The following is a 12,314-nucleotide window of genomic DNA, read 5'->3' on the forward strand; positions in this document are numbered from 1 at the left end:
AAACACTACTATTTATGCAATGTCTACATGACTACTCATGAGAACAGACCTCGTTAATTTCGATGTAAAATCAATATTTCATAAACCATGAACATACCGTAGTCTACACATACACATAGAATAACTCTCACAGCTCATCCTATACACTGTATGTGATATACATTAAACATTAAAAAAAATATACATTTTGGCGTCATGCAATAAAACCACTGCTCAGAGTATGCTTGGAGCCTTCCTTGAAGACTCCAAATGTTAGCAATTCCTTATCAAATCAGGCCGTTTGGGTGCCATGACCAACAGGCGTTCAATAGACTCCTGTGTTAAATTTTGGATGGTCATTTGGGCGCCTGATGCGCCACTGCATTCAATGGTTGTAGACAATCATAGACAATCGCCTTCAACCATTGGTAGTTTGGGCACGAGGTTAGGATTAGGCATTGGGGTTAGGCTCCTACAGGGAGAGAAAGGCATTACATGGGGGGAGTAAAGGGGGAAGTTAGGCACCTACGGGGAGGGCTAGGCATTCAGTGTGTGTGTGTCTGAGTGGCAGGCACCTACATAGAGCGTTAGGCAGTAAGTGTGGGTGTGGGTGTGCGTGTGTCACCTACATGGAGGTGTTAGGCATTAGGTGGGGGGTAGGCACCTACAGGGAGCATTAGGCATTAGGTGGGGGGGTTAGGCACCAACAACGAAGGGTTAGCTTGGCAACACCTGGTGCAGAGGTGCTGCGGCGACACAGCCGTACGTACTCATCTCTTACAGCAAAAAAAATACAGATTTTTGCAGGGCTGTGGAGTCGGTCCAAAAATCCTCCGACTCCTCAGTTTAGGATTCCACCGACTCAGACTCCTTGACTCCGACTCCTCTAATTTGCATATTACGATTTTGTTGATTAAAAGTATGTAACATGAAATTCGTCTCTTAACTGCCAATGCTTAGGAATTTTACAAGACAACTGAAGTGAGAAGGATATGTAGACTACTATCTTTATTCCCTTTAGACTAAAACTAGTCCTTGGTAAGAGTACTTGTAATAGGTACAAACCGGAACAAAGAACATCTATCAGGCCCTAGGCAATGTAAGTGTGGGTACATGTAAGAATGATGTGCAGGTACTCTGCAGGTGAATGAGGAGATTGTAAACAGACAACACCTCTGTGTTCAATGTGCACAGCATTCTCAGTGGATTCCCTGCAGCTCTGTGGGGAGTGCATATGTAGAGTATTGTACTACTGTGTAACAAAGTAAACCTGAGACAGATGAAATTAAAGTTTTATACATACCTGGGGCTTCCTCCAGCCGCCTTCAGGATAATCAGTCCCTCGTTGTCCTCCTCCACCACCTGGATCTTCTGCTATGAGTCCAGGTACTTGAGCCAGTCGGGCGTAGTGCGCATGCACACACTCCGCCGCCAGGAGCATACTACACCTGTGCAGCACTATTGCGCAGGTGCAGAATGTTCCTGGCTGTGGGAGCGGCATGCGGCCGGACAGCGCTGACTGGCTGAATTACCAGGACTCATAGCAGAAGATCCGGGTGGTGGAGGACAGCGAGGGACTGATTAGCCTGAAAGGGGCTGGAGGAAGCCCCAGGTATGTATAAAACTTTACTTTTCATCCGTCTCAGGTACCCTTTAATTTGTAGCCACCAAACCAAATTTTAACAACATATCAAATGATTTGATTTCATCAGCAAAGGGAGTGCATACATTTGCATAAATCAGCATCAATGCAGAATTATTTCCATCTCACTGACCATCTCTATTAGTGACACGGCTACACATCAGGCTTTATACTTACAGCATAGATGTTATTTAGTATATATGTTACGGCCAGGACCCGAAGTTTGGCCACTTCTAGTTCTGGCCGGCCACTTCGGGTTCTGGCCGGCCAATGTGCGAAGTGGCCGCTGCGCTGTGGCCAATGTTAGAAATGGATTTATTCCTGTGACACTAATGTATCTTCTGGCCGCAGCGCAGCGGCCAAATGTATAACCACTTAGTTAATTTATTGCAATTAAGCCGGCGGCAATGTAACAATTCAAGCCGCCGGCTTTTTATCTGCCTCTCTCTGTTTCCTCTTATGGGCAGCCGGCGGGGGACACGCGTGTCCCCGAGAGTCGTTCGTCGCAGCAGGGGCAGCAGAGCGGGGAGGCTGCAGACATCGCTTCTGCCAGCACCCGCTCTGCAAGAACGGCAGGATTCCCTGCTGCGACGAACGACTCCGGGGGGGATACTCGTGTCCCCGCCGGCTGCCCATAGGAGAGCGAGAGAGGTGGGGGGGGGGGGGGGGGGGGAGGAGAGAGAGGCGGGGGGGGGAGGAGCAAGAGGCGGGGGGGGGAGAAGGAGAGAGAGGCAGAGAAAAAGCCGGCGGCTTGAATTGTTACATTGCCGCCGGCTTAATTGCATTAAATTAATTAAGTGGTTATACGTTTGGCCGCTGCGCTGCGGCCAGAAGATACATTAATGTCACAGGAATCAATCCATTTCTAACATTGGCCGCAGCGCAGTGGCCACTTCGCACATTGGCCGGCCAGAACTAGAAGTGGCCAAACTTCGGGTTCTGGCCGCAACATATATAAGAGATTCCTGTGTACACATCATATATACAGTCACAATCAGATATGTATATCTGACCTTAAAAATACGGGGACTGCTTTATTGAAGCAGCACAAGTAATTAATTTTGATTGGTTTATTTCATTTTTGTGGACTAAGCACAGCTATTACTGTATATATACATTATTTTTAATGACTTATCTGAGAAATAGAACATTTTATCATATTTTCTATTTTAATTACAGTAACAAATTTATTAGGAGTCGGTGCATTTTTTCCCGACTCCAGGCATCCAAAATTGCCCGACTCCACAGCCCTGGATTTTTGTATCTGGCCTTAAAATACACCCACACATTACACCACCCTTGGTGATATGTTTGCCTTAGGGCCCATTTCCACTTGTGCCGCTCGCAGCTACGAGACGCGCGGGTCACTTCCTGGTCTGCGGGTACGCAGACGAATCCCATCAGCCTTGCTAGCGCAAGCGATTTGGACGGTGGCGCCCTTATTTCCTATGGCGGAGTTTCCCCGCGCGGTTTGCCTACGAGGGAAACTCTGCGAATTCGGCCCGGTTTCCACGCTAGTCAACTCACATTAAGATTAATAAGTGTCGGAGATTCCATTCTCCAGTCCTACATCCAGATGAAGACTGCTGGTACTGAGCTCAAACCACAAAATACTTACAAGTAATACATGAAATAAAAATACACTCCTCCAATCCCTTTTCAATATTCCAGTACTAGTTTAGAGTCCTTGGGTGGACTTACTGCAGTGGGATGGAGAACAGAATAAGCTGGTAACATTTTTAATTTTGCCACCTAAGGCAACCATTGCAGCAAACTGGTGAAGATCACAAACACACATCGCCGAGGTGACAGCTAAGGCCAATAGGTTTCTTCAGGAAGTTTTGAATCAGGATGATGCCATTTATTGGCTAGCTTAAAGGATAACTGAAGTGAGAGGGATATGGAGGTTGCCATATTAATTTTCTTTTAAGCAATACCAGCTGCCTGCCTGTCCTGCTGATGTTGTGCCTTAAAGAGACACTGAAGCGGGAAAAAATTATGATATAATGACTTGTATGTGTAGTACAGTTAAGAAATAAAAACATTAGGAACGGAGACAAGTTTAATATGGTTTCCAGTACAGGAAATGTTAGGAATCTCCAGTTATCTATGCAAAAGAGCCATTGAACGCCACGACTAGAGAATGATGCAATGTTATAAAAACACTATACAACTGAAAATAAAAATATGAGAATATTTTCTTTGCTACTAATGTTCTAGTAATTATCCGTACAATACATACAATTCATTACATCATCATTTTTTTTCGCTTCAGTGTCTCTAAATACTTTTAGCCATAGATCCTGAATAAGCATGCAGATCAGATGTTTGAACTTGCCGCATGCTTGTTTCAAGTGAGTGATTCAGACACTACTGATGCATGCAAGATAAGCAGGACTGCCAGGCAACTGGCACGGTTTAAAAGGAAATAAATATGGCAGCCTCCATATCCCTCTCAAGTTAGTTGTCCTTTAACACTGTCTGGGGAAGCAGGAAGCAGCTGGAGATTGCCGAGGAGGAAACAAGCAAAACATGAGGGGAAGCAGAAAGCACATACAGGGGGGGTCTGGTGACACCAGGCACACGGCTGACACGAGTGGCTCAATAAAAAAAAGGAAGGAGTTTTGAATCAAAATGATACCATTTATTGGCTAACTTGGAGATGAATAAACAGTGAGCTTTCGGAATAAAAAAAAAAGGTAAACACAGAAAGCCTTGCGGTATCTTCATCACACACAGATTTAAGCCCAGGCTTCTCTCATTAAGCGGGGTGTTTTGCAATGGGAAGGCGGTGTTACGGAAATGGGTGGTTTTAGTCACACTGGAAACAAAACCAGAAGTAATAACGACCATCTGTGTAAGGCCAGGCACTTACTGGAGACAGCATTTCTGGAATTCACTGCAGTGAACATAAAATTATAAAGGAAACCATGTTTTCCTAAACACTCTGCCTCTTACGAGATGTCTAAAGGCCTAGGAATAAACTGCAGATTGCACAGATGTCTTCATTGCAAACTGTAGAAAGAACACTTTCACTACAGACACTGTCCCAGTCTGATATTCATCTAACAATTTGCGAGTTTCCTGTATGTCATACCTTGTGTGTTAACCCATTTATCTATTGTGCAGCGCTGCGTAATATGTTGGCGCTTTATAAATGCAATAAATAATAAGGCAAATAGTGCTCGCTCCCACGTGCGTCATCAGAAGCTTATTGCGCAGTACAAAGTTTTCTTGTACTGCACCTGCGCAGTTAGATCAGATGCAAGTTGCTCATATCAGATGTACAGTTGGATCAGATGCCGGTCAGATTACACCGGGGACAGCAGATCATTGGGAGGACAGCATGGGACATTATAGCTGCAGGGGGCCAGTAGGAGCCCCAGGTAAGTATGTTTTTATTTCCAAATTCACCCCCCACAACCCTTTTATAACTATAATGGCCAAAAAAGAGATTTTTTTTATTATTATTATTCACATTAAAAATGCATTTAAAATAAAATAATACTTAGCAAAACATACCAACCCAAAGAAAGCCTAATCTGTGGAGAAGAAAACAAGGTATAGATCATTTTGCTGTGATAAGTAGTGATAAAGTTATTGGCGAATGAATGGTAGCGCTGAAGAGAGAAAATTGCTCTGATCCATAAAGGGGAAAACCCTCTCAGTGGTGAACTGGTTAACCAACGAAAAGCTCCTTCCATTTCACATCTGCTGGGTCACAGGTCCTCCAGCCTTAGCAAATCAGGTCATTGTCTCTACAGGCTCCAAGCACACCGTGAGTCAACCTCACAGTCTGAGCTGCAAGTTCTTGTTAGACTCTGGATTGTGTTGTGGATTCCACTTCTGTCTTCATTTTCAGCCACTGGCAGCTCCCGCAGCTCCTCCGGTTCCTGAGTCACTACATCTCAATCCATTGCTGTCATCTCCTGTTATACGCACAGCGAGTTCTCCAGGAGGCTCAGTCCTGACTCGACCTTCTTCTGCATCCAGCTGCTGTTCCAACAGCCTGCTTACTAGATAGGACGATGGTGATCTAACAATCAGAGCACGGCAGCAGAATGGGGGAATCTGATCTGTGAGGCAAATCACTATCCTCCACATCTCCTAAATATAGAATTGAACCATCTGACAAATGTAACACACAGAGCTACACAGGCACACACACACTCACAATTATTAAAAAAAAAAAAAAAAAAAATAGAAAACTAAAAAATTGCTTTGGTCTAAGAAATTACTCCACATTATTCAATTAAAAAAAAAATAAAAAATAAAAAAATTTGTACCGAAAGTGGAAGGAGGGGCTTTGGGACAACAGAAAAACCAGGGAACACATTTTTCGTTCGAAAGAAAAATATAGAGAAAGCAGTCGCTTAAGTTATCCACCTTGCCAATCACTGGCCAAGCAGCCGAGGGGGGGCTGCTGCACAAGCTGGATTCTCAGCAGGGGCAGTTAAAGGCAGCATCAGCAGAGCTTCATCTATTGTGTGTGTCAAAGTGATATACTGACAGTAATGACTCAAGGCACACCTCTTAAAGGGAAGGTCCAAGCAAAAAAAAAAAATGAGTTTCACTTACCTGGGGCTTCTACCAGCCCCATGCAGCCATCCTGTGCCCTCGTAGTCACTCACTGCTGCTCCGGTCCCCCGCTGGCAGCTTTCTGACCTCGGAGGTCAGGGCCGCATTGCATACATTTTTACGCATTCCAGCTAGTGCAGGACCAAAAATGTATGCGTTGCACCACTAACGCGTAAAAATGTATATGTTAATGTTCCTGCACTAGCGGGAATGCGTAAAAATGTACACAATGCGGCCCTGACCTCCGAGGTCAGAAAGCTGCCAGCGGGGGACTGGAGCAGCAGTGAGTGACTATGAGGGCACAGGATGGCTACATGGGGCTGATAGAAGCCCCAGGTAAGTTAAACTCATTTTTTTTTTTTTTGCTTGGACCTTCCCTTTAAAAGGACGGCTTGTTTATTTGTCATCAAGAAGCTTGTTGATGAGGCATGTGTAGGAGACAAATGCTTCAATTTCACTAGTTACAACGACTTTTATCAGTTACAGTTATGCAAAAATATACATGCCTCTGGGCAGTTCAGGATGTCCATCAGTGTTACAAAAACCAATCACAGTTCAATAATCAGTGCAGACATGAAGCAGTTAACATTTAATTCTTAGAACTCTCCACCCATATTATAATGAGTTTCACCACCCACTGTTCTCTTACTCAACCTTCTGTTTAAGGTCACAAGGGGAAGTGGTTCAGTCTGGACAACACATCACTTGTCTAAATCTGTCCGTGGGGCCCCTTTTCCACTAAAAGTCAAGGAAGCTAGGACATTGCAAAATAACAGTAAATCTACTATTAGGACATGTTCAAGAGTAGCAAGTGTCCCTGAGCACGTACACATCATGTGGCCTTCTTCTAACAGAATTTGTTTATATATCACCAAATGGAGCTAATTTAAAACAAAATGTCCTTTATATAAACCAGACAGGTATCACAGCTTTGTCACTCCCTCCTCTAGTTCATCCCTGTGAACTACTTATATTAAAAAGTTTTTATCACAGTATTCTTGTAGTCAGGGCCTCCAGCTATATCACCTCTGGCTCTGTGGTACATATGTTGTAGTGCCATCCTCTTCACCTTAATACGAGCCACCTTTTGGCTAAAAACTCCTCTTAAGGCGGTGCATTCTGGTGGAACGTTTATTATGGGTCCTGCCAGGATGTATCAAATAGATTCCTTTTGATCCTTTCAAGTAAAGCAGGTGATGATGTCAGGACAAGAGTGCTCTTTTAACGATCTGTAGTGATGCAATCGTAGAGCGATGTCTTACTAAGGATTCAGCCGTCTTTGTCTTTCCCAGCTGGGGTCTTTCTTCCCTTGCACCCTTAGGACCTCTTGCTTTTTATTGTAAAACAGTATGAACATGAGGTAGATTTCAAATCAGGAGGTAGAATTCATACCACAGGCCTTAATCCATAAGTGTCTTCTTGGTGATAAGCTGAGGCACAACATGTCTTGTTGAGGTAGAAGGGTAGAACCATAGGGAGATACAACAATAAAGCATAAAGAAGGAAAAAGTTTTTTTTTTTTTTTTTTTTTTTTTTTTTTTTTTTTTTTTTTTTTTTTACACACATTGCAAATGCCGTCTCTTTTAATCTCTTATTTTATTTATATATATATGTTTGTATGATTATTATAAAGTATAACACCAAGTAAGTATAGTAGCAATTAAATCACAATAATAAGTTGATTTAGTAGGGGATTACAATACCTAACAAACCTACCCTTTCATCCATGACAGACTTCTCCCGCCCCTCACCTGGTAGTCTGACCACCAGCTGCATAGTTCAGGATAAGCCTGTATTGATTATATTGGTTTCATTCATACCTAGGTTATATGGTTCTCTCCTTTCATGGAGGGCTTCTTCTACTTCCATTTACTCATTTCCATGCACTTCCTTTTAACTAAGGGAACATGAGAAAGTTTATACTACCCATATAACATTTAGATATATTCTTCATCTTGTGAAACTACCACCAAAACATCCCTGAGTTTCTGTTGTTTCTTACTCATTCTAGCACCTAATCTTTTGATTTTACAAAACACAAGTACCTGGAAAATGTATAGTACACATGTAAGGACAATGAGCACCACTACTGGATGGAGCATGAGGTTCAGAAAGGCACTTGCCTTTGGACTATACCCAAATAGACTTTCCCACCATGATATTTTAGCATCCTGTTCTAGAGCATGTGAGACTTGCACTAGTTTCTCACGATCGTGCTCCAAACGCACTGTTGCTTGCCTTTCTGAAGCTCTGAGTGTTTTTATGATCTCATCTTCCCTCCCAAAATCCAATAACCATCCTTTCAATTCTGCTCCAAATCCTAAAGGAATTTTTTGTAAACGGACAGGTGTATCAGGCTTGATGTCTAGTCTTTTTTTTTAGGTGTTATGGGTGTACGTCCCTTCTGCTGTGCCAGATCAACTCCCAGGACCGGGCCAGTGGTACAGTACACCCCTCTGGTCAGTGTTCCACTCTGAGTACAATTGAATGTATATACTGCATAAGAGGTGGCATTTTCCATTTGATACCAGCACCAATAACCCTGTCCTAGGTACTTCATCCGGCTCGGCATCTTCTCTTTTGCATCCATCAAGCATGATCCTTCCTCATCCCAACATTGTTGCCTTATAATCCTGTTTTGCTGTCCTTGACATAACAGTACATTTTCCTTTCTCCAACACCCATCTGTGTCTAACAACCTGGGCTCACCTTCTTCATAAATCATTATGTCATGGTTTACTCTGGGAAGCAAAACTACACCTGCTGACAAAACAGAACCCAAATTTACCACTGTATAAGCTTGATGCTCCTCACCTGCAACTGGCACTAAGGACGAAATAGTGCATGTGAGGTTTTGACACCCATGGAATTGAGTAAGCCACCATTTTTCATGCGTCATTGCAAATTTAGGAACAGATCTCTCAGCTTGTCTACGCAAATTTATGGGAAAGTGACCAGCATGCAGTGAGGTTATCATTAGCTTTAGATCCTGTGATAGTTCAGATTGAACCTGTGTACAAGATAATGCTAATTGGACTTCTTCCTGTTGTTTAACCAGACCTGCTACTAACCCTTTAAATTTCTGCTTCATTACCTCTGACAGTGAGGCTGTAGCATCAATGTGATCATGTTGTAGATTTTCTAACACATGATTTATATCTAACTGAGTTTTCACTCCCTCCCCTACATGTTGAGCCAGCCCTCCAAGTTTATTTCTTAATACTTCTAAATCCATAGTATTTAAGGCCCCTAGACCAAGACCTCCTGCCCCCAGAGCTTTATCCATCAAATCCCTTTTAGACTTATGGTGACTATACCCCGATTCCAACCATCCTTTCAACATGTAGATCTGATTTTTAATATATACACCACACCTCTTGTCCCACATATCTACCCTAAAATCAGTTAAAGTTACTCTCCACGTGTACAAAACAAACTTTGTATCCAACAATACTGCCCAAGGTGAGGCCAGTTGAGGGACTATTAGGTCTGCCATCTTGACAGCTGGGACTTTACATATATTTGGATTCATTTTTACAGGGACCACAACATCCTTTTCTCTTTCCACCCGGACTATAGTTGCACATACCTGGCCTCTCCCTTCCCATGTATACCACCCTCGTTTATTTATTGATGGATTGTTCACACCAGGGACTGGACTTTCTCTGTTCAACTGGACAGATTGGGTAAAAGTCCAGCATCCTTCATCTGATTCGTCGCAGAAAGGCCAAACAAATGGTCCATCCAAGTTTAAATCCAAATCTAACTCATAGCCATGAGGGTCTTTCCAGTCTGTGGTGTGATACAATCCTCTCAATCCTTCAGACATGGGAACCCCATACATCCATTCATTTACCTTTGGTGTGTCTATTCCATTACACAGTACTTCCCATTTCCACGGGTTTGGTCCATTAAAGACAAGAGATTGGTTAGATGCCCAATGTGCTGTGTCAATAATATAGTGCCCCTCAATGTCTGATGTACAGGCTTCTCTCATGATCCTCATCATATACTGTTGTACTGTTACACCTTCTTTTGGAGTGATATGCTCAAATCTCTTATTTTTAGCATCTGTTTGTACGTGCAACACCAGGGTGCTTGCATATGCATTAAGTCTAACTTTCTCATTATGTGTGTACCAAGTGGCCTGTTGGACTATACTGCAGTTGAGTCCAAATATAATTCTCTCTTGCGTCAGGTATGTAAGTGGATCTACTGTTCCAAAGTACTCAGGGGCTCGAGTAAGCAAGAACTCCATGATTCCATCTGCTGGATCATAACATTTATTTAATAGAGTACCTTGCACGGGTTCAGGTTGGTCATAGAATATTTTCCTATATTGTCTTGTCTCACCCACATTATATACCACATATACTATATACCAGTCATCATACCCTCCTCTTGTTGGGTCCTCAGGATGTAACCTGTCTTTCTCACACCTTACTACCATCAAGTCATCTGATCTCCCATTGTCTAAATCAGTAGATAAGTCCTTTAAATCGTCACTGTCAAGTATCTCAGAATCTGGGTTGTCTGTATCTGCAGTAAAAATCCCTGGCATAGTACATGTGTCTATTTCTGGGTCCTCATCTGCCTCACAGTCAGGGACAAGTCTATCTTGAACATATGTCAAAAAGAAAGTGATCTCTGGTTTCCCACCCAGCCTTTTTTTTTAAATGCTCCTGAAACGGAGGAATCATTCTGTGGTACATGGTATTACACAGTTCGTCCAAGGTATGCCAGTATGTGTCTATCACCAGGGGTGGATGAATTGGCCTAGCGTGCTCAAAATAGTGCAGGCTAGTAGGACTCATTCCCTTAGTACCATGTACATGCATATACCCTCGGTAAAAAAGTGGATATCTTGGCACTAGTCTCCCTTGTTTACATTCAACCTTATGCAAGTGGGCAGGATCCCAGCCTTGTGGTTTCACCCCCCACTTACCATATGATGCTGGTGGCACCCAAAGTTGCTGGTGGTGGCTAGAGGTAGTTTGTCCCTCAGCACCTTTGAATATACATGACAAACAACATGCAAGACAGACTAACATAAATGCCCCTGGTGGCATGTTTGCATTAATCATTTTTGCGTATCTTCTTGCAATGAGAAGCATGGATCCAGGGAATTTTTCCTTCCAATTTTACTGAAGTAGAGGTGGTTAATAGGACTTGGTAAGGTCCGTCAAACCTGCTTTCCAACCCTTTCCTTTGGAATCTTTTTACTACCACCCAGTCTCCAGGTTTCAGTGAATGGGATCCTGTATCGGACTCAGGATCTGGAATAGAGGAGAAAACTTGTCCATGCAATTTTGTAAGCAAATTATGTAACTCTTGTACATACATTTTCAGTGAGCAATGCATCATTTTCATTTCCTGTGGGAAGAATAGACCCGTGGGTGCTGGTCTCCCAAACAAAATTTCATAAGGGGTGAGTTTCTCTGGACCCCTAGGTGTATGCCTCATTGATTTCAGAACCAGTGGCAAAGCCTGTATCCATGTAAGCTTAGTTTTTTCACACATTTTGGATAATCTGTTTTTGATTATCCCATTGTATCTCTCCACCTTACCTGATGCTTGCGGGTGGTATGGAGTGTGAAATCTTTGTTCCACCTGTAGCCCTTCCAGCACTTCGGTCATTACTTGTCCTGTAAAATGTGTACCCCTATCAGATTCCAGAGTTTCAAATATTCCATATCTGCACACAATTTCTTGTAACAGCTTTTTCGCTGTGGCAGAAGCTGTGGCCTGTGCCACAGGCCATGCTTCCACCCAGCCAGAGAAGATGTCAACACATACCAGCACATACTGGAACTGCTGACACTTAGGCAACTGGATATAGTCAATTTGCAGCCTCTGGAATGGATATAGAGGCCTAGGCAAGTGCTTAGTGGGTGTCTTGACCAGCTTACCAGGATTGTGTTTTTGACATGTTTCACATGTTTGACAGACTCTCTCTGCCACTGTGGAGACTCCTGGGGCTACCCAGTATTTTGTGATGAGGCTGATTATTGCATCCTTTGCCAAGTGTGATGGGCCATGTGACACTTCCACTAGGTAATGATACAAAGTGGGAGGGGCACAGTATCTGCCATCTGCATGGCTCCACAGGCCATCT

The 12,314-nt window shown here is 43.2% G+C and overlaps 1 protein-coding gene across 8 annotated transcripts in view; it reads right to left on the bottom strand.

The window, feature by feature from the left end:
* Positions 1-12,314, bottom strand: part of KLC1 (kinesin light chain 1) — a 203,042-nt gene that overhangs the window by 119,157 nt on the left and 71,571 nt on the right. The window lies entirely within an intron of this gene.

This window comes from Hyperolius riggenbachi, chromosome 9 (assembly GCF_040937935.1).
Source record: "Hyperolius riggenbachi isolate aHypRig1 chromosome 9, aHypRig1.pri, whole genome shotgun sequence".
Taxonomy (NCBI): Eukaryota; Metazoa; Chordata; class Amphibia; order Anura; family Hyperoliidae; genus Hyperolius; species Hyperolius riggenbachi.